This window comes from Balearica regulorum, chromosome 2 (genome assembly GCF_011004875.1).
Source record: "Balearica regulorum gibbericeps isolate bBalReg1 chromosome 2, bBalReg1.pri, whole genome shotgun sequence".
NCBI lineage: Eukaryota > Metazoa > Chordata > Aves > Gruiformes > Gruidae > Balearica > Balearica regulorum.
In genome coordinates this window covers 104,663,480-104,687,195 of record NC_046185.1, presented here as the reverse complement: position 1 = coordinate 104,687,195, position 23,716 = coordinate 104,663,480, and the positions used below count along the sequence as shown (strand labels likewise).

General features: G+C 45.2%; 1 protein-coding gene across 3 annotated transcripts in view; it reads left to right on the top strand.

Annotated features, from left to right (window-relative positions):
• SLC66A2 (solute carrier family 66 member 2) overlaps positions 1 to 23,716 on the top strand; it is a 71,855-nt gene that overhangs the window by 44,501 nt on the left and 3,638 nt on the right. The gene's annotated exons all lie outside the window — the stretch shown is intronic.

The following is a 23,716-nucleotide window of genomic DNA, read 5'->3' as shown; positions in this document are numbered from 1 at the left end:
TTTCCTAATACATTATTATGTATGTAGCAAATCACATCAGTATTTATTTATGTGTCAAAGCTTGTAACTGACATTTAAAAAAGCTCAATCTAGCCGTTTACAGTCAACACTGGGAAACCCTCTGAAAACAAGTGTGAGACACAAAACTTTAATCTTGTGCCCACTATAGGGGCTTTAAATTAGATTATCTTTTCATACTGTTTACTTGATATCTCAATCATAACACTAAAATTTCCAAATTGCAAAGCTTATGTAAAGCTTATCAAGAGAGAAAATGTTCACTGTGGTGCATCAGTGCACTGATCTGTAGAAACAGTAGCGCAGCAAATTCAGTTCACAGAATGCTGTGATCATTTGTGACTTTAACTGTCTTCTCTTTCGTTGTTTTGAAATTACTTCTCTTTCATTGCTTTTAAACTTGCTGGGATAATTTTTACTTTGGTCAAAACAAATAAACACTCCTCACCACCCCCAAACCAAAACAGTTCTCTCCTTTGTTGACATTGTTCCCTTTACTTGTTTGGCTTGGAGGCACTTCTACTAGCTACTTCAAGTTCTTTTCTAGCTTGAAATGCTGTTGAGGGAATGTTCAGAAATTTGCTTTGATGCTTAAGGCGTTTTTTGATTGGGAGCCCCTTTGGTACAGAGTGAGTCAGGATTTACTTCCAAAATATTGGGGTATTTTTCATGCACACCCTGCCTTGGAAAATTCTGTACCTGTGATATCCAGAAGGCAATTTACCTAGCAGACCTTCTTTATGCTCTGGTTTGACTTTCTCCTTTATGTTTTTTATCTATGAATCATAATGCTATAATGCCACATTATGATAGCAGCTGCCAGATAGTGTTTTGTTCTTCCTTACCTCCTCTCTGGGGTCCTGAGTTTCAATTTTCCAATTTCCTGTATATGCTACTTAGAAAAAGGAGAAAAAAACCCCTTTGTGCTTCACAACAACACTGTCTTTGTAAAGCATTGCAGAATTCTTATCTAAAACTGCTTGGCAAGATAGTGCTGTGTTTAGTCAAGAAAAAATAGCACAAAAGCTCTCATTCCCTTGCCATCAAACAGAACCAGGTCCAGTGATAGCTACCCTCCTTATCAGCTGTGCCCACAGGTTTTCCAGAATGCATTCTCCTCTCTGGTTCTACTCTTGAAGTGGTACTTTGTGCGGCATTGGACATCAATGGGTCTGGGGACTGATGGGACAATGTACAGCTTATGCTGCTTTACTGCAGTTGGAGTATGTTCATGCAAATGCACATGTTAGTACCTGTTTCAGGTTATACTGCAGGTATATGTATGTATTTTATATATGTTGCAGGTACCATGTATACTTTCTAGCATCATACAATCCTGAGTTGACCTGATGGTCTGTAAGCATTACTGGGCTGTTCCTACTCTGAGTGTGACTTCCACTAGTCTATTACCTTTTGTTGAAGGAGCTGTTGGAAATATTTCCTCTGAACTTCCCTTCCTGTGCTGGCTTCTCTGTCTAAAAGCACATCAGAGAAGAGACCCCAGTCCTGGAAGCACTGAAGGGAGCATGTAACAGTCCAGCCAGGCTACTCATAGGACTAAGTTTATGAACTTGCCATAGGTATTTACCAGATGGGGGCTAGTTGATGCCTACTGCTCTGTGGAGTTATTTACTGCTCAGTGCAGAAATAACATGCATGTGGATGGTTACACTGTCAGAAGCAATTGAACTGGTGATCCTCTGCCCATCAGCTGGGCCATAATGGCTGGCTGCCGGACATTCTCTTAGCAAGTGTCAGTGGCAAAGTCAAATAAATGAGTTCAAGTGTCTTTGTGGCTTTAAGCTTAATGGGGAGAGCAATGAGAATTAAGCTGTTCTATTTAGTGACCTTTTTGACAATTATGACATCCGGGTTGGATGGAGTAACTTCTTAGACGACAATAGTCCTGTGACCTGTGGTGCATGAGTGGAGCCTGTGACCTGTGGTGCATGAGTGGAGCCCATGCCAGACTACTGCCAGACAAGGTGGTGTTTGGAAGTCCTCATGGCTCAGCTGAGAAAAGCAGCAACATGCATCTGTCTCTGAATTGGGGCAGAATCGGACACTGCAGCTGATATGTTAAGTCTATTTCTACTTTAGCAAATAATTCCTTTCCTAAATGTAAACTGACAAATTAGAAATGGAAAATGAGGTTATAGTATGTGGCCACATCTGATCAGGGTATCCTGCCAGACTCCTCAAACATTGTGTTGTTTCTAAAGAAAAAAGGTGGCAAATAAATAACCCTACAGGCCCCCCACCCCAATCACCCCTTTCTGTTTAAACGAGAAGTTGGGGATATCTCATGCTTGAGGTAGTAATCATTTCCTGATAAACAAACTTGGAGACTAGAGGCCATGAGAGAGGTAAATGTAACAGGTGGCTGTGGTGCCAGGCAGGGTGTCTGTACCCTTTGAGAGTCTGTTGAGAAAAAGGGTCCCATCATTCTTGCCTCTGTATTTCAATCTGCTACTGCCTGAAAAGTCCCCTACTGAAAATGTGCTCAGTGTCTGAGGCAAACATCCAGAGGACATCTGCAGCTGAGTCAGTTATGTTTATTGTAACAGGGCATGGCTGGAGTGAAAAAAATCAGAGTTATGTGCATTGTAGTACTCCTGAGAATGAGTCTTCCAGTTCTTTGTTACCTCTATTCTGTTGGATAGAGCTCCTCACTTCTTGTTTTTATTTATATCTTCATTTCTCCCTACTTCTCTTCTTTTTGTAGCAATATCACTACTAGGTCCTGTAGTTTCCTCTGTTCTCTGAGAGTGCAGAAACCAAAGGGGAAGTTGGAAAGAGATGGAAACCATAAAAGCAGAAAGGAGATGCATGCTGAGTAACAGCTTTTGTGGAGGGAAAATAGCGTAATATGCCCTGGTGGGCTAATGACTGAAGAGTGGAAATTTTCCCATGATTAAGTAAACAGAACTAAGCCAGTCAAAGGAACAGAAATTCTCATCATGTTCTCTCTGACAATTAACCTGATTACTTTTGGAATTAGTACTTTATAGAAACTTAAAGCTCTGTTCAAGCATTTAAGTACTTTTGAAAAGTTGCAACCCTGAATAGTACAGGTCTATTAATTATGGTACTAACCTTGACAGAAGTGCTTTTTTTAATGAACTGTGGTACAAGTTAATACCTATCAAGGAAGTAATCAATCTCCATTGAGTTCAAGAACTAAACTAGTTCTGTTCTGTCACCTAGTAAAAGAGTAATTTAATGACATTAATTGTTACCGGGATGGATTAGAACCATGAGTATGATTATGTTTGCATCAGTTAGAAAAAGGAGGAAAGCAACATTGTAACTTAGGAGCTTTGAAATATAGGAGGCATCCCGTTATATGGGAAGAAGCATTATGAGGTTAAAAGATTACTCATCACTTGTAAATTCTTTTTGTATTATGTGGTAAAATATGTCAAGATCTTGATATCAAAACCTGCCCTCCCTCCATCTTCCAGGAGGCAGAGATGCCGACTCTGCTGCAGTTGGGATCTAATGCTCATATGACTAACTGCTTTTGCTTTGTGACAAAAGCCTTACAGACAAGAACCTTCTCTGTCATTTATCTTTGTGTCCTCACTCCTAAGATACTTGCCTCCCAGTCGCTTTGTCCTTCTAATAAACTGCAGTCATGAGAAAAGGTGGTGTTCAATGTGAAGCAGTGGAGATGGAGGGAAGGTTGGCTCTGGATCTGGCAGCAGCAGCGCTGCTGCACACAGAGGTAGGGACCTGCTGGTCAGTTCATGGGGAGAATTGCATCCTTGTGGGGACAACACCTTTTGTGGAGCTCCTGCAGGGGGGAAGCGTGTGCTTTTTGTGCAGGGGTGGGGAGAACCACATCTCTGAGGGAGGCATGGGCTCATGCAGGCACTGGTGTTACTATGCACCCTTCATAATCCCATCAGACCTCCCTCTACCAAAGGAGGAGGGTGGAGGGTGTTCCTCTGTATGTCTGTGACAACGCTGTAGGTGTGGTATCCTGCACTGGGATGTATTAACCCTGGACTGCACAAGGCTGGATTTGCTCCAGGGCAGTCTGTTGTATTGCATTCCTGGCTACTGCCTTGCCCTGCTCTGCTCCAGAAAAAAAAACCTGCCCAGCACTGAAAGTCTTTCACAAAAGCTCATCAAAATCACCTGACAGTGATCCTCTTTGTCAGTGGCTGCTCCAACCCCATGGAGCAATGGTTTCTTTTCAGTCAGTGCTTGGAGTTCAGAGCTGCTGGACGGTAGAATCTCCCCATGTCCCAGGAAGAGGTCTGGCAGCAGAGGTCTGGCAGTAGGACTGAGCTGGGCTGCATATCTTGAAGTCTCAGAAGCCACACTCCAGGTGATACTCAAATGAGCCCATCAATGGTTAGCTTGGAAGCATGTGGGTGCAAAAAGCAAGGTCCTCTTGCAGCAGTGGTTGAGCTCCTGGTGTGCACTGTTGTTTCTTCGCCCGCTGCACGCTGGGTGCGAGGCAGCAACGTGCTGTGCCTGGCTCAGGGATGCATGCGCAGCTGCAGGGTCTGAGGGACAGAACCCGGGAAGGGCCATGTTGTTCCTCTGCAAGCTGTTCCCCAGGTCTCTCTTGTAGCCCATGGCCAGTTTTCAGTCTGCTGAAAGGAACTTCCTTTCTGCACATCCTCCCTCTGTTGTGTTTGGCCGACATTGGGTCAAAGGCTCAGAACTTTGCCACCCAGAAATACCTGGCACAATCAGTTACTGTGCGATGAAATAAAGAAAATATTTAGTCCCTCCTGTGGCAGTACTGGGTCAATCACTGCGATTATCCTGTTTTAAAAACCGCAAGTCAGTGAAGGAGAAACAGCCAGCATTTATTGTCTCAGAACATGCTGGAGCCAAGAGTTGCAAATTTTAAGAATGCTTTTCCATTCAGAAGTGTTTTATGAGGTGCGCTGCAGCTGTGAGCTAGTTACGAGCAGGCATTTATCATGTATCCGGTGAAATAAGTGCAGTAAGCTATGAAAGAAAGAAATGATATTAAATGTATATCCTGAGATATTATTTCCTCTTTTCCATTATAGATAACATGAAAAATACTAGAAGACAGTATTTCTTAGGGAGATAAAATTTTGTTGTGGGGTGCTTTTATTTAGTACCGCTCTACAGGTTTTTCCTTTATAACACATGCAGCATTTTATATCATTTTTTAAGAGAAGCTTTTGACTTCTGTCTCTGGGACAAATCCTGGCTTTATTCAAACTCTGTGAAGATTAATGCAAGCTGCTAGACTTTTTCTCCTGTATTGGATTTACCAGGTGCTGTGATGAACAGATGTAGAAGGCTTTATTCAGGACTGGCTAACCAATGTCTGGCCACCTCCTCTAGTGAGATTTTCGATTTAAGGAGATTGGGCCACTGCTGTGGTTTCTTGGGATTTTTTAGCCTGAGGGAATTCTTGGATAGTGAATAGGTAAAGCAGCTCCAATGAGTTACTTCCTTTGAAGTTCTCCTGTTTAAAAGAAAACAAAACCCTAAGGTAGAGAGAAGTAGCAAGAGTTGTGGATGTTTCTGCTCAGGGTAACTATGCATTAGCTTCTTAACTAAAGAATAAATTTAGTTCCCTTATAAAGAGATGTTAGATGCAATCAACTCTGGTAGAGCAACTTGTTACGTACCTGTGCTTCTCTGGGGAGGTTCAGTAAAGGAAAAAGAGAAATTAACTCAAAAAGGACTTAAAAAGTGCTAAAAAGAAGGAAAGTTAAAAGAGGATGATGCAGGTAATAGCATGGCAGTATTGGTTTGGGGGTTGAAATTTTTTTGTTTATTTTGTTTTTTTTTTTCCCCTCTCAGGTCCTGTTTCTTACTAACAGAAATGGCATGGATTAGAGCAAAATCAAAGAAATAGGAGTATGGATAATGAGTGCATACATGAGAGACTCCCTTTCCTGAGTATGCCATTGTTGTGGTTTAGCCCTAGCCAGTAGCTGAGCACCACATGGCTGCTTGGTAACCACCCTTCCCCACCCCTTCCCCATAGGATGATGATGAGAATTGGATGAAAAAGGTAAAACTTGTGGGTTGGGAAAAGGACAGTTTACTGGGACAGCAAAGAGAGGAGAATAAAACCAGAATATACAAAGTGGGTGACACACAATGCAATTTGCTCACCTCCAGAGCCTGATGCCCAATCCAGCTGCGCTTTGCTTGGTTTCATCAAAGTTCATCCTTCATTAATTTTGGTGATTCTTACTGTTATACAGCATATAGCAATTGCAGTAGTGATGACATTCAATGGCAGGGTTATTTAGCAATTAACATCATACAATTTAATTCATTGGCTATTCTCACCCAAAATCAAATCCCCTTGAGGTACACATTGGACTTGCCCATCCTTCTGCATCACCCACCAAATGCACCCAAGTCCTTGTGCAAAAGCAATGCCATGGATGAGTTTGCCTTTACCTGCAGCAGGGCTAACCCAGACTGTCTTCCCCAACATATTCTTCACGTGCGCTACAGGGACTTTATCCCCTTCTACAGGACGTGGAAGTTTTGGGGAGGGTCAGCTCGACTGGCAGACCCCCTCGTGTTAACTAACCAGGAGGCCTTTGCTAAATGCGCATCCCAGTGTTTGAGGGTCCCACCACCCATTGCTCACAGCATAGTGTTTACCAGCCCATTGTATCGTTTGATTTTCCTGGAGGCTGGTGCATGGTAGGGGATGTGATACACCCACTCAATGCCATGCTTTTTGGCCCAGGTGTCTATGAGGTTCCTTTGGAAATGAGTCCCATTGTCTGATTAAATTCCTTCTGGGGTGCCATGTTACCACAGCACTTGCTTTTCAAGACCCAGGATAGTGTTCTGGGCTGTGGCACGGGGCACAGCATGTGTTTCCAACCATCCAGTGGTTGCTTCCACCATTGTAAGTACATGGCGCTTGCCTTGGTGGGTTTGTGGGAGTGTGATATAATCAATCTGCCAGGCCTCCCCATATTTATATTTCAGCCATTGTCCTCCATACCAAACAGGCTTTACCTGCTTGGCTTGCTTAAATGCAGTGCATGTTTCACATTCATGGGTAACCTGTGTGATACTGTCTATGCAATAGTCCACCCCTCGATCACGAGCCCATCTATATGTTGCATCTCTTCCTGATGGCCTGAGGTGTCATGGGCGCGCTGAGCTATAAACAGTTCACTCTGGCAACCCAGTCCAAGTCCACCTGAGCCACTTCAATGTTAGCAGCCTGATCCACCTGCTGGTTGTTTTGATGTTCCTCAGTGGCCTGACTCTTGGGTACATGAAGTACTTTTACAACCAGTTTCTCTAGCCGGGCAGCAATATCTTGCCACAATGGGGCAGCCCTTATGGGTTTGCCTCTGCGCTGCCAGTTGCTCTGCTTCCACTGCTGTAACCACCCCCACAGGGCATTGGCCACCATCTGTGAGTCAGTGTAGAGGCAGAGCACTGGCCATATTTCTTGTTCAGCAATGTCTAAAGCTGTCATTTCTGCAAACTAGCTCAGTTCACCACCACCTTCAGCAGCTTCTGCGACTCGTGTAGGATTCCATACAGCAGCTTTCCACCTCCAGTGCTTTCCCATGATGCGACAGGACCTGTCAGTGAACAGGGCATATGGCTTCTCATTTTCTGTTAGTTTATTATACGGTGGGGCCTCTTCAGCACATGTCAGTTCCTCCTCTGGTGATATTCCAAAATCCTTGCCTTCTGGCTAGTCCATGATCATTTCCAGAATTGCTGGGCAACTGGGATTTCCTGTTCGAGCCCGCTGTGTGATGAGTGCAACCCGCTTACGCCTCGTAGCATTAGTTGCATGATGTGTAGAGGGGCCTCTCCCTCTGAACATCCATCACTGGCAGTTGGGGTGCCAGGAGGAGCTGTGCTTCAGTACCAACCACCTCCAAAGCAGCTCAAACCCCTTCATGTGCTGCCAATATCTCTTTTTCAGTTGAAGTGTAGCGGGCCTTGGATCTTCTGTATCCCCAACTCCAAAACCCCAGGGGTGCGTTTTGCCAGAGACTCTGGGTAGGACCATTCTCCCTGGCTGCAGTCTAGAGCACAATCTTTACATCTGGTCCTGCCTGGACTGGCTCAAGGGCTACAGCATGAACTATTTCCTGTTTAATTTGTTCACAGGCTTGTCGTTGCTCAGGGTCCCATTTGAAATTGTTCTTCTTCCAGGTTTATGTGATAGAGAGGACTTACAATCAGACTGTAATTTGGAATGTGCATTCGCCAGAAACCCACAACGCCTAAGAAAGCTTGTGTTTCCTTTTTGCTAGTTGGTGGAGGCACAGCTGCTATTTTGTTGATCACATCCAGTGGGATCTGATGACACTCATCTTGCCATTTTATTCCTAAAAATTGGATTTCCTGTGCAGGTCCCATGACCCCACTTCATTTTATGGCGAAACTGGCTTTCGGAAGGATTTGGACTATGTTCTTCCCTTTCTCAGAGACTTCTTATGCTGAGTTGCCCCATACGATGATGTCATTAATGTACTGCAGGTGCTCTGGAGCGTCACCCTGTTCCAGCGCAGTCTGGATCAGTCCTTGGCAAATGGTGGGGCTGTGTTTCCACCCCTGGGGCAGTCAGTTCCAGGTGTACCGGATGCCCCTCCAAGTGAAGGCAAACTGTCACCTGCACTCTGCTGCCAAAGGGATTGACAAAAACACGTTTGCCATATCAATTGTGGCATACCACTTGGCTGCCTTTGACTCCAGTTCATATTGAAGTTCCGGCATGTCTGGCACGGCAGCACTCGTGGGCAGCGTGACTTCATTCAGGCCACGATAGCCTGCTGTCAGCCTCCACTCTCCACTGGACTCGGCACTGGCCATATGGGACTGTTAAAGGGTGAGGCGGGCTCTGCTGATCACTCCCTGACTCTCCAGTTGGCAAATCAGCTTATGGATGAGAATCGGGAAGTCTCGGTTGGTGTGGTATTGCCACCGGTGCACCATCATGGTAGCTATTGCCACCTGTTGTTCTTCAACCCTGAGCAACCCCACAACAGAAGGGTCCTCTGAGAGACCGGGCAAGGTAGACAGCTGTTTAATTTCCTCCAACTCCAAGGCAGCAATGCCAAAAGCCCGCCGGTAGCCTTCTGGGTCCTTGAAAGACCCTCTCCAGAGGTAGTCTATGCCCAGGATGCAAGGAGCCTCTGGGCCAGTCACAATGGGGTGCTTTTCCCAGTCATTCCCAGTTAGACTCACTTCAGCCTCCAACAGAGTCAACTGTGGGATCACCCTGTCGCTCCAGAAATAGAGATGGGTTCCACCCCTTCGCGGCTTGATGGCATTAAAGTACACTGTGCACCAGTGTCCACTAGGGCCTTGTACTCCTGTGGATCTGATGTGCCAGGCCATGGGATCCACATAGTCCAATAAACCCGGTTGTTCCTCTCATCCACCTGGCTGGAGGCAGGGCTCCTCTAGTCCTGGTTACGCTATTTGTTACTCATTCCTTGCAGAATTGACTTAGACGTCCCTTCAAGAGGATCATATGTACAGTCAGGCCTTCTGCTTGGTCTGGGGGACTGCCTGCTGGAAATTGGAGTGGCATTTTTCCTGGAAGAATCCCCTTTTGCGATTGTTTTACCTTGCAGCTCAGGTACTCATGCCTGTAGGGTTGAGGTAGGTTTTCCATCCTACTTCCTCATGTCCTCACACAGCAATGCCACATACAAATACCAGCTTAACCTCATGACCATTGATGTTATCATATCATAAGTTGATATCACACAGTACAGCAAAATGAGAATCTGGACCCCTCTCCCAGAGCTGATAAACAGCGCTGCAGGGAATACATACAGCAAGTAAGGGGCTACATAACACAGCCATGTGAACAAACAAAACACTGTTGTGACCATTGCCTATTTAACTATTATAGTAAATGTGTATAACAACTTTTATTTTAACACGCTCTGGTCAGATCTGTTGTCATCTCAACCCTTTGTGCCCCACATTGGGTGCCAAAAAGGACCATCATGGTTCAGCCCCAGCTGGCAGCTGAGCACCACACTACTGCTTGCTCACCCGTCCCCTGGCAGGATGAGGAGAATGGGAAGAAAAAGGTAAAACTAATGGGTTCGGATAAGGACAGTTTACTAGGACCGTGAAGGAGGAAGAAAATAACAATACTTAGAACAGAATATACAAATCAGGTGATACACAATGCAATTTTCTCACTGCCCATAAACCCAATGTGATGCCCAGCCCATTCCTGAGCAAAGACTTCTCCTCCCTGGCCAGCCCCGTTTATATACTGAGCATGACATCATATGGTATGGAATATCCCTTTGGTTAGTTTGAGTCAACTGTCTTGGCTGTGTCCCCTCCAGCTTCTTGTGAAAATTAACTCCCAGCCAAAAACCAGGATAGCCATATACATGAAGCAGACACTGGCCAGTACAATGGTGACCTGAGTTAGTAGTGCATTCTGTCCGGTCCAGGACTAACATCAAGGAAGCTGCTGAATAGAGAGAACTGTTTCTCTCAGGCTTTGGAATTGTAGCCTCCAGATACTGATATAACTGTGTCTACTCTTATTTTTAAAACAGTAGTTGCTTTATATATTAAACCACCAAAATAGAGAAGGTGGAAGTGGGTACAGGAAGTGGGTGCCATTTAGGTGGTTTGTTTTGTTTTGTTTTGTTTTGTTTTTTAAAAAAGCAGAATGGTTTTGTGGGTTTAAATCATCTGACCCAACTGAGAAGCAGTTTTTCATTACAGAAAGCATTGTATAGACAATCATAAGGGACTAAGTTATAAAAGAGAAAGTGGTTTTCAAGAGAGTAAGTAGGAACTAAAAGGTAAATCTAGGACTGTGGAAAATGAGAAATCAAGGTCTTAAGTGTGAGCCAGAAATACGCAAAATTATTAGCACTACTTAAAAGTGGTTTGTACTTAATATTGTATAGGCCATTCCTTAGTTTCACTGCCTTTCCTATTAGTTAATCAAAACTGTCTGTCCATGTGCTTACAAATTGCCTATTTTAAACTGTTCTTATAATTTATTGTAGTTCTGTAATGGTATTTATTTGTATTTCTAAATGCTCTTTCTTTCTACTCAGATCTTTAGTGTTCTCCATAGGTCTGCAAAAATCATTGGTCATCATTGCTTCTGAGGCTCCAGGCAGCATTCATACAGTTTTCTGGGGAAGTTTTACTTGTTTCATTGTTTTGCTTTGGTGACATTTCTTCCTTCACTCCTGTGGCACTGATCAGGTGGTTACTGTTGTCCTTTGTGGTGGCCTTTACATAAAATAGTCTGGGGTTTCTCATTTTTGGACTTTGCATATACATCCAAGTTTGCAGGAGTTTAGGGAGTAGTCAGTAAAATGATTTTCATGACTGGATGACCCAGGTTTTGGTACAACTGTAAGGCTTACTACTTACAGCTTCTCTTCTCTCTTCCCCTTTTCATTTGTGGTTCTAATAATTACCAGGAATGTCAGATTCCCTTTCTGAATCTGACTTTTAAAGTTAAGAGGTTGAAGAAAGTGGTCTGTAGTCCTCAGAAGATTTCTAGTTTCTTCTCCTTTTGAAGTGTTACTACATCAGGAAAGTGAACAGGCTTGGTTTCTCTTTAGTGCACTCAGAACGAGGACAGAGTCCTGTCAGCATGTGAACAGAGAGATTGAAAACATTTTGTTCCGATCCTAGGAAGCAAACAGATTCTCTCCTCTTCTCCACACCCTTTTTTTCAGTTACAGCAGACCTGTGATCTCTCTGCCTTTAATCCCATGTTCTTTCCCTTCCCTGTTTGGTGCTCCAGGTTCAAGGACCTGCACTTTCTGCTTGACGCTCTGTGGACATGTGGCCTGCGGGTTGCTGTGCTAGGGTCAGCACTGCATTCACCTCTGTGCTTGCCTGCTGTGTCTCCCCAGAGCTGTTCTCTCAAGGCCTGCAGCAGCACAATATGAGGCTCCAAAGACAGTTCTTTGTGCCCTGTGCGCTCAACACATCTGAGAATTTGAGGAACTGAAGGAAGACACAGGTGGAAAAACCCAGGAGGGAGAGGGAGACCTTCCTTCCCTCACCCTCCCAACACTTCTGACAGCGTGAGCAGCAATATCCACTTTCCTTAAGCATTATCTAAATTGTAGCACAGTGTGGACTGCTAAAGCTCTTGCACATATTGAACCTCTTTCTCATTTCTCTTCCCCTGGCACCTCATCCCATCAGTTCAAAAAGTAGGTTCAAAGCAAATGACTTCAAACCAAAAGCATTCATCTTTCACAAATAGTTCAAGGCTTCTTTACAGTAACAGGAGTAAAGCACTGCTGGCATGTCTCATCAGTTCTCTCTTCAGTTGGTGCTTTTCTCTGTGTTCTGAAAATTTGAAATACAAGAGAAAATGTATTGTACTTCTGTTACAAAAACATTCTGTTAAGTTTGGACACTCTGTTTTCTGCTGGCAAGGAAGTGTCATGCAAGGTATTTTGCGTAGTTAAGGTCAGGTCTTGCCAAATCACAAAAGGTCAGAGTAGAGCTTATGATGAAGGCACTTGAGAGATGAAAGTTTTCTAAAAATGTCTGTTTCCTCTGCTACGTAACAAATTTGGGAACAAAAGTGCCTCGATTCTTGAAATTCCAGTACCTGTTTGGTTTTTACTAGAGTTCACCACAGCCAGTTGTGTAAGTGGGATAAATTATTTACTTACGTGGTTGCAGAATTGTCTCCTTCAGTGCAATAGGACTGAGTGGGATTAGAAATACGGAATGGAAGTAAAATGAGATTTGGATTTGGAGAAATGTAGCTTGAGATGCAAGGATAAAAATATCCATAATGGTAATACTGACTGTGATGAAGATCTGTAAAGTGAGCAGAGTAGTAAGTAATTTAAGTGGCTAATAGATGAGCTAGAACAGCAGGAAAAAGACGTTGGTGGAACTTAGGCCAGGAAGTGACTTGCAGGGTGGTCCAGAAAGACGAGAGCTTCTCTGTTACAAGTTGACCTGCAATGGTGCATTTGGTCCCTTGCTCCTCAGACACAGGAGGATAAGCAAACAGAAGAAGAGTGGGAAGTGCAGTGACTGACGTTGGTTGATCCGCCCAAAAACTGAGACAGGGGAGGAAGTGCTTGTAGCATTCTTGAGTGGGATGTAGAAAGAAACAAAACTTTTTGTCAGAAAAAGCTGTTTCAACAAGGCTCAAAGGTAGGGTTTTAAACTGTTCCAGGGAGGATGGCTGGGAATGATACATGTCCACATAAGGGAATGGAATTATATGCTGTCCTGGTTCTGGCAAAGATAGAGTTAATTTCACAAGGAGCCAGGACAGGTGAGCCAGCCAAGCCAGCTGGGGGCTAGTCCATGCCATGTGACGTCATGCTCACCATAAAAGGGGGCCAGTCGGGCAGGGGAGGGGATGGCACAGTTCTGGGACGGGCTGAGCGTGGTGGTTGGATCAGTAAATCGTTCTCTGTTATCACCCATTGTTACTATCTGTTATCAGCACTGTTGTTGATTGTTTCCCTCTCCCTTGCTGTCCCAGTAACCTGCCCTTATCCCAACCCTCGAGGCTTTGCCGTTGTTTTTCCATTCTCCTCCCCATCCCGCCAGGGGAGGGGTGAGCGAGCAGCGCGTGGCGCTCAGCTGCCGGCTGGGCCTAAACCACGTCATATGCCAAGCAAGATGTCCTGGCATTGTCAGGTAAGCTTTCAGAGTAGTGGTGGAAGCCCTGTCCCTTCAGGTACTAAATCTTGTATTAAGAGAATTTCCTAAAAAAAAGGATTTGTAGTGTGCAAAGGGGCAGATGGGAAGAATTTGAGAATGAAGATAGGCTAGGGGATGTCTGTTCTTTTTTGAACTCCAAAGACCCTATCTGGACTGAAATGTTAAGATTTGTGTCATGCTAGTGTGTGTGGGATGTGATTGTGATGCTTTTATTTCCTCCTTGCAGCATTCAGTTCTGTCCACAGCAGGGCTTTAAAGCACTGCTCTGCAACTACTGTGGGTCAGCAGCAGTGCTGCACATGGAAAGTGGCTTAGAAAGCATTGGTTTGTGGTGGCACCTTCTGACAAAGCACAGCCTTCCCACTGGGCTTTGCTTTGAGAAACAGTACACAGATGTATGGTGCATCACTGTCGTTGTGAACGTCACTTCTGTACCTCTGCACGCGCATGTGCATGTAGAAGGAAAGGGGAAAACCTGGCATTTCATACGAAGACTTAGGCGCTGATGTACCCTCATATAGAACTTGCAAGGGGTTATTTCCTTACAAAGGTAAAGCATTTTTGAGAAGAATGTGAGCTTTGTTTCTTGCAAAAATCTTACCTTATTTCCAAGCAGTAAGCTGACTGGAAGGTAGGGCTTTGTCCCTGAGTGATCACTCTTACTTTACACACTAGTGTGTTTGGGGTTTTCATTTCTCCAGTGTTTTCTTCAAATGTAAGAAGCATTTTAGTAGCTGAAGGATGTGATTAATTCATGAAAAATAAAGACTGTTATATTAGATTTTGTCCTTGGGTGTGCTGCCTTTGGAGACAACCGCTGAACGCTAATCATTAAGGACAAGGTAAGCACTAGAGCTAGAACTGTTACCTTGTGGATGTTGACTGAAGTGATAATTGAAGTTATTGAATTGGAATACTAAAAGCGCTCAAGCTATGTCCTGGTTACCATATAAGATGAAGGGAAAAATGTGCTCAAATTACCTTAAGTTAAATTGGATGAAGAGTCTGATGATTTCTTTGTTGTCTACGGCAGGAAGAAAGGAGGATTTAAAAGTGTTATGATTTGAGCCTTGGGATACACAGCTGTGCTGAAGCAAAGCTCTGTTCCCTCCTGTCTTTTTACTACCTTTCACATTCAACGTGTCCCAAGTTACTTAGAACTAGAGAAGGAAATACACCAAATGGTGTTACGCAGGGACATTATTTTGCCATCTCTTAGCACTGACCCTGCGGGATGCCTCCTGGTAGTGGGTAGGCTGCAGCAGCCGGGTTTGGGAGGCCAATTCACCCTGCAAGGAGGCGAGCCATGGGAAGGAGTGCTGCTTCCTGGGCTTTGCTGTTGGCCATGCACAGCAGCAGGGGCGTGGGAACGGCCCTTTCACCACATGCCTGTCAGTGGGTGGTGTGGGGCCACGGGGGTGGCAGGATGCCTGGTTCAGCTAGGTGTGCCAAGCAGCTAGAGGGTAGATGGACAGCATCAGAGCAGTCAGAGCAGCATTAGCCAGCAGCTGTGCCTACAGCTCCATTGACTGTAATGCCTTGAGTGGGAGGTGAGAGACGCAGAAGGGGGGACGCACTCAAGAACAGCTTCATGAGTGAGATGCTGAAGGGTGGTGTAATTTAGGCGTGGTCTGCACCATTTACATTAAGCTGACAGTACTGTGTGTGTTGGCAGCTGACTGTATTACTGTGAGCAGTGCAGGGCGTGATTTGCTGCCCTGGCACCTGAGGAAAGCCGCTCCCTGTCATGGCAGCAGGTCTCGAAGCTTCCAAATCTGCCAGCAGCAGAAGCAGAGCCTGTCTCATACATGTTTGTACCACATGTCTGAGCAGACCTGAGCTTTGCAGTCTGGCCAGCATGCATTTGTGTCTTCTGGCAGGAAGGGCACTGGTGTGAATTGTAGTTCAAGTCTTTCCTCTGATCCACAGAAGAGATTCACTTTCACACCTGCTGCACAGATTTAGGGTGTTTGAGGCTGTTAAGACCTGCTGCCCTTCTTTCTGCAGCACATGTTGTAGAGTACTAGAAATATTTTGTAGCTGTTAATGGTTAGCAGGTTCTGGACCTGTACAGACTAAACTTTAGCCATAGCTGCTTGAAATAGCCAGAGGCCATACCAGTGATCCTGGACTATCCCCTGTGTTGTGGGTCTTGTAGTTTCCCCTTGACTCTCCTTTGACAGACATGTTCTAACAAATACTAGCTTTTGGGTGGGTGTGCTAAGCGGGGTCAAAATGCCTGACACCCTGCTGCTCTTGGGAGTTGAGAAAACAGATGTTCATGAGGAAAAATAATTGGCAAATACCTGTTTGCCCTATTTTACCATAAAACTTTTCTGTTTATTTGTGATTCTGCATAAAATGGTCAGTGCTGCTCCAGCCTCAGAGGAATTGTTGAGAAGTGAGGTAAGACGCTCTTGCTGAGGCAGAGCACGTAGGACTGGTGAACAGTTTCATGCTTAGATTCCCAGCTGGCTGTGCAGTATTTAAAAACAAGGTCTATGCTTGCTCACACAGAAGGACCTGTCTTAGGGTATCCATGTTTAGTTTCTAGATTTTCAGACTTCAGACACTTTGGATATCTGATCCCAATGTTTTCATCTTCTCTTTTTTTCCCCCCCACCTTTTAATAATTTTTGGCAGGCTAAACAACTTGGTTAGCATCAGGAGAGCTCCTTTTTTGTTAAGCCATCTAGCTTTTTGTTAGGAACAAGTGCTCTATTTATTAATTTTTGTTTGGTTTGTGCAGTGTTAAAAATACCGTGGCATTTGGGTTTTATGTTTTCTGGTCTGTGTTTCACTGTTGAAGGCAGGCCAGCCTCTGATTGAAGTGCAGTGTTATGGATGCTTGCTGCCTTCTTTAAGTAGACTATTTTGGAACTGCAAATGGGAGCTGAAAGTTTTCCAAAGTCAGGATGTAACAACTGAATCTGCTTTCTCTTCCAGACATTCCCATGCAAATGGCTTGTGGGAGGTAACAGCTTAAAAGGTTGCAGGAGAGATACCTTCTGTACCCTCTTCCTCGTTTCGCAAAACCAAATGCAGTGTTCAAAATACTCATTGACAGGCTGTTTCAATGTGGATGTTATTCCTGAAGGAAATACTAGCTTGTCAGCTCTTAAATGATTTTATTCTGCTTATATATCCCCAGTCATTTAAAGAACTGTCACAATTTTTTAACGTACATGAAAGTCAAGTGCTATCATATGAAGAAATGTCTGAAACTGGCAATCTAAAAAGTCAGATTTTTGAATATGGCATCACCTGTGTCTTGGTCTAGCCCTTGGCCATGATGTGGGGAAGTTGTGGTCAATTTCCACTGATTTTTGAACAAAAAGAGTCCAGGCTAATTCTCCTCTTTCTAGTTCCAATTGCCTGGGACAGAAAGAAAAAAAAACCCCAAACAACTTTCAAAGTAGATACAGGTCAATAAATTACACTCATTTTTCTGCTATTGAGAATAACTTAGGATTTTTGAGTTCACTGACTGACTGAGCACAATTAGCACTAAGTTTGTGACTGTAGCAGGATGTAATTACATCAGGGCAACACGTACCTCCTGTTGCTATTTGTGCTGAAATGTCTGGTCAAACCACTACAGAATTTCTCAGCGGAAGTCACCGTCTAATGTCTGATTTCTCTTTGTGTCTTCCAGCTTGCAGAGTATTTTTGGGTTTGTGTGTTAAGCTACAAACATGCAGAGTCATAACATTGATGTGAGAAAATCTACAGTGCAAATGGGAAGCGAGTACTGCCTTGTCTGTCTTCTTGTGTAGGTTTTGTGCCAAGTACCAGCCTGCGTTCTGCAGACTGCTGCTCTGCAGCTCTGCTAATGTGCTACTGTGTGTAAGTTATTTTGATGGATGGTTGCAACTAGTCTTTAAGACAGACTGCTTTATTAGGGGGGAGAAAGAGGGGGCCTCACATCTCATATTTTTTACAAGAAACTTTTTGGTAGTTTTTGCTCTTTCAGATTGAGGAAGAAGAAAGGTGTAATGACCAAGAAGTGACTAATGTTGAGCTGAGCGTGCAAAGACTCCAACAGAATATCAGAGACTTGAGACTGTTGTAGCCAGGTTTTGAGCAGAAGGAATGAAGATGCTGAAAAGCTTTGATTCAAGCAGCATTAGTCCTGGATAAGTGAGATTGAGTCTAAATATCTGGCTAATCTCATTGTTCTGTAAATTACTCAGCCTCCAGTACAGTTTCTCGAAGAGAAGCAACAGAAGTTGTTGGGTTTTTTTCTTTTTTTCTTTTGAATGCATGTACAAGCTGAATAATTTTAGGAGCATTCTGTAAAAATTATGATTCGTTGGGTGACTGCAGATGTGGTGTATACTAATAGGTGTTTTTTACCTCTAGTTGCTGTTACTTCAGAATTAATACACAGTATAGAAAAAACTTGATTGAAGAAGGTTGTTCCTTGAGAAAAGTGAATGCTGTTTTCCAGCATGCCATTTATTTATTTAGCAAATGAAGATAGGTACAGTGTCTTTATGAAATGTACTAATCAGTGGTAGAGAACAGTAGTGCTGTAGGGCATTTTTATATTACCATGCTAAAAAATAGCATTTAGCAACCCACCCCTAGTCTAGTGTCTGATCAGAAGTGATGGTGTCTTTCTGAGAGTTAATTCCAACAGCAGAGTAAGTGCTCTTTCGGATTTTAAGAGCAGTTGAAAAATACCAGCTTTTCCTCTTTGTGGTCAATGGCAATTTACACAGATTTGACACTGACTGTTAATACATTAGCAACTCCTTGTAACGAGCTCAGCTGTAAGAAGGGCGATTGCTTTTAGGAGGGTTGTTGTCATTGGATACTGCAGTACTGATTTACATTACTGGGAAGTGCTATTTTTACTGCAAGTCTGCTTCACCCTCTGGCAATACCAGCTATTTCGGCGCAGTTCCTGCCTCCTGCCCCTCCAGTTGGCATCTCTGTTGTCACACGACCAAATGCTGCCATTTGTTTATTTCTGCCTCCCCAAATTGCTCTGTGGTACTGCTCACCCCTAACCCACTCAGTCATTTGTGTTAAGAGCAGTTGTGCTCTTCTACTAGACCATATCCTCCATATCAACAAGGTGAACATCTCCTGCCTTCCATGTCTCCCCAGTTAGCTTTGGGCTATTTCAGAAAAGATACCGGTTTATTTACTCCTAAATCCTGCTTTGCTGTGTAGCCAGTGCTGTGCAGAACAGCTTCGCTCACGTGGCTTTGCAGATGTCAGGAAGACACAGTGTGAAGTTGGTCTTTGTGAGATAGGTTGGGAAATTTTTGCTGCGTGCAGCCCCCTTGCCCTGTGCTCTCCAGTCTCAGTGTTGATGGTCAGCCCTGACTGCCTTTTGCAGCAAAGCCTCACCTGTGTTAACAGAGCAGCATTTTTTCTTGCACCGTGAAGCCAAGGGCCAGACGTACACCAACGGGCTGTGATCTGCCAGCTGACAGCAGCTGGCACCTGGCATTGCAAAGGAGTGGAGCCATGCAGAAGGCTTGTTCACCACTGTCGGCAGCCTGCATTGGAGCCGCTGCTGCGTCACATGGCTCCCTGGGAGACTCACGCTATTGCTGTGATCCCACAGATTTTCCGTCACGTGGCATGCAGAGTCCTGCAGGGGAAGAAAGCTGAGACTAGAGGGTTGGCCCCTTTGGTGTATTGGTAGCTTGTTAAAAATGAGCCTCACGCACATCCTACAGGAAGGGACTGGAGCTTCATTCAGCAAATGGAGGTTGCAGCAGAGCAGTGGAAGAAGGGCCTGGGTGTGCTCTCTCCTTTTTTCTCTTCCTTCCCCACAACCAACTGAAAACTCCATTTCTTTTGCACAATAAAACCCTCTCCTTCTGCGCAGACACTGCCCTTTTCTCCTTTGGGGCAGGTAAAGGGCAGCTATCTGCCAAAGACAGCTTGGTTTCTTTTCTACCCCAAAAGTAAGAACAGATACAAGAATTACCTCTCTTCCCTAAGGGAATGGGTGAAGTTGAGAAGCTGCCAACAAAAACTGGCTTTTCTATCCTGTGTGGCATCCTGAAATGAGATGATGGCTGGAAGTACGAGAGCAGTGATGGTGTATCCATGCGACCAGTCACGCATAGTCGTGCACGCACTGTTGCGTTCTTGCGAATCGCATCTGTGTATGCAGTGAGGACAAGGCAGTTGCACAGCCCAGATAAGGGGGGGAGGACCATTACTAGTGTAACCGAGCATCTGGAAATTAACATGTGGCAGAAGCCATGTTGATGGTGTAAACTTCATTCAGCCCCTCTCCCAGCCTCCTGAAGCATGGGCCTGTGATGTGGTAGTGGGGGCAGGGACAGCTCTATTCCCCCGTGAGATGCTGTGCAGACGCTCATTGGGTTTCTCAGCAAGCTGAAACTTTCAGACTGTGTGTGCAAATGGGTGTTGGTTGAGATGGGGGAGAGCCAACAGCAGTTGTAGCTTTTCCCCTCCGTAGGGTGGGCACTGGAGGAGTGAGACATGGAGAGGGCGCTGGGGGCGCTCAGGGATGCTTGCAGACATTACAGTGATGATGTGGGGGTCCTGGGCCAGTGCACACCTCTTCTGCTCATTTGCTAGCTTCACCTTTGTGGGTGCGTTGACCCTTGCAGGAGGCCAGGTGCCCCCCAAAGCTGGTCTATCACTCCCCTCCTCAGCTGGACAGGGGAGAGAAAATATAACGAAAGGCTCGTGGGTCAAGATAAGGATGGGGAGAGATCATTCACCAATTACTGTCACAGGCAAAACAGACTTGACTTGGGGAAATTAATTTAATTTATTGCCCATCAAAATCAGAGTAGGATAATGAGAAATAAAACCAAATCTTAAAACACCTTCCCCGCACCCCTCCCTTCTTCCTAGGCTCAACTTCACTCCCAATTTCTCTCCCTCCCCACCCCAGCGGCACAGGGGGATGGGGAATGGGGGTCGTGGTCAGTTCATCAGATGTTGTCTCTGCCGCTCCTTCCTCCTCAGGGGAGGACTCCTCACACTCTTCCCTGGCTCCAGCATGGGCTCTCTCCCATGGGAGACAATCCTCCACCAACTTCTCCAACATGAGTCCTTTCCACAGGTGCAGTTTTTCATGAATGCTCCAGCGTGGGTCCCTCCCATGGGGTGCAGTCCTTCAGGAACAGACTGCTCCAGCGTGGGCTCCTCTCTCCATGGGTCCACAGGTCTTGCCAGGAACTTGCTGCAGCACGGGCTTCCCATGGGGGCACAGTCTCCTTCGGGTGCATCCACCTGCTCTGACGTGGGGTCCTCCATGGGCTGCAGGTGGATATCTACTCCACCATCATCCTCCACGAGCTGCAGAGGAACAGCCTACCCTTACCAAGGTCTTCTCTGCGGGCTGCAGGGGAATCTCTGCTCCAGTGCCTGGAGCACCTCCTGCCCCTCCTTCTGCACTGACCTTGGTGTAGGCAAGGCTGGCTGTCTCATATTCTCACTCCTCTCTCCCAGCTGCTGCTGTTGTGCAGCAGGCTTTTATCCCCCCTTCTTCCCAGAGGTGCTATCACTGTCACTCATTGGCTCGGCCTTGGCCAGCGGCGGGTCCGTCTTGGAGCTGGCTGGCATTGGCTCTATCAGACACAGGGGAAGCTTCTAGCAGCTTCTCACAGAAGCCACCCCTGTAGCCCCCTTCCCCCACTACGAAAACCTTCCCATGTAAACCCAATACAACCGTGAACGCCCTTGTCCCAGGCTGTACTGCTCAGTCCGTCCACCCCAAATTCAGGTCATTTCCAAGGACTTGTGTCCCTAGTTCCCCGTTCTTTTCTGTTCCTGTCATTCCCTGTTCTGCTCCAGCCTCTTTTTCCTACCCCCTTCTCATCTGACTGACCTCTCTGCTCCTCTGATGTCTCCTCGACTTTCCTCTTGGGCTCTCCGTTGCCTGTTCTCGCTTCTTGGATGACACTGTCCCTGTTTCTTTGCCAGGCTGTTTTCAGTTACCCCCGCACCTTTAGGTCTGTGCTGGACATGCTCCTTTTCTCCAGTCCAAGCCTCTCCTCTGGAGAGCAGCCAGTACTCCCACAGCTACTGCTTTGCATTAACTCTTGGCTCTGAGATCCTTAGTGCAGCTGCAGTACTAAGGTTTTGTAGAACATCAAGTGTTCTGAATATTTTTATGCTGCATTTTTATAGTATTTTGGTGATTTGCAGATTTTCTCTGCTGTTTTGTCCAAGCTGCTGGACAGAGGAGGATTAATATTTTTTGATTCAGTGGCAGACTGGTGGTGTTAGCTTTTTAAACTATCCATTACATTCTTTTAAATCATTTTGGCCAAGGACAAGTTGAGATTTTCCTGTGTATAGAGCATTGTCACATCCTAGTGAGAACCCCAGGTATGATGCGGATTTCATTGATTGTCTGATGTACGAGCTGACGAGCAGGGCTCTGGAGCCCGCAAAGACTATTGGAGCATGTGCCAAGTTACCCGGTCGGTATTGCAGGCTGTTGAGTTCACAGGTGGTTTCCTAGCAAAACTCAGAATTGCTTTGGCAAACTCAGCACAGCATGTGACACAGCTAGAGGTGTGCTTCTAGTGCTTGGCTCCTACGGTGCTGCTGAACTACATGTGTCCGTAAGGTTTCCCCCAGTGAGTATTCTTTCTTTGGGGGAGTAAACACTTTTGTAGGCTGTCCATCTTCTGACAGTGTGTATTTTTTCCTCCACATCTTCACTGCACTATGGGGTACCCAGCTAGCTTTCTCCATGGGGAATATGTGACAAATATCCTTTGCACGTTCGATTCCTATTCACATACTTCATGGCATCCATGAATTGCCCTTCTGTCAATGGCAAGCAGCTAGTTTGACCTGCCAGGTTTAGCATGTGCTTTTAATGAGGGTCCCCAGGCACGCCAGGACAGATTAACAATTAAATTGTGATCAGTTGCCCAGCAAACACTGATAAGCTTAAAAACAGAGGAGGAGGAATGTTGGCTGCTTGCAAGCAAGGTACCAGTTTTATTACCCTCAGAGTTTATTGCCCTTCCTAATTAAAATCCCAAACAATCCTCACCACCGCCTGCGTCTGTAAACCTCCCGTAAGTGTGATGTAAGGTGAATCAGTGTGATTGGGAACATGCACAAGGCAGGTGGTGCAGGCTGTTTGCACTGAGCACAAATGACATTGTGGGTTCAGCAGTTGTTTTTCTTCTCTGATTATTTATTTACAATTTTAGAATGACCTTGGGTGGGGAATGACTGCTCACTCAACCCCATGTCCTTGTTTGCACTTCCACACAGAGACTCTCTTTGGAAGGTCCATAGGATTGTAGACCTGTTTTACACTCTCAGTCACATCACATGAGTTACCAAAAGGCTTTTGTTTCTGTTGTGTGATCAGGCAGTATAAACTGATGCTCTTGGCCACCCTTCCCCTATGGGAAGAGAGTGGGCTGCAGCACTTGGCTTGCAATAGCATTGTGTACTTGTGTCCAAAATACAAATTGTGCTAGCTCCCTGCCTGAATATTTGAGAAATGAACATTAAGTCCTACCCTGCTGCATGGGCCTGACTGCATTTGATGAATTGGAGTCAGTGCTGGCAAAAATGTAATTGCTCATAATTATGATAAATCATGCACAGTGCCCATACTGTGAACTACATAGCTTTTGTCCACTACCGCTTATCCAGCTGCTTAAAAAGTTCTCCTGTTAAAGTGCGTGAAGCTCAGAAACAGCCTTCAGGATCTGGTTGTTCACATTTTGTTGAGGGCACTGAAAAAAATTTGGTCCATTTGAAGAACTTGCTTCTGTTCCTCAGAGTTTCTCCTGATGTTGGGGAGCAGGAGCTGGACTGCAGGACAGGGGATGGCTCAGCAGAACAGCAAGATGAAAACAACGATGGCTATTAAAAGGGAGTCTGAGCATTGCTCTTGATCTGTGTCATTGATAAAAATCCCTAGTGATGTTCATCCTTCCAGTAACGGCTGCAGGCATGTCGTTTTTCCTTGCTTTCTGTATTAGTGGACAATCTGGTTTTGCATTTTCATCAATAAGAAATGGTTTCTCGTATCTATCCGAAGTGTTTGTTTCAG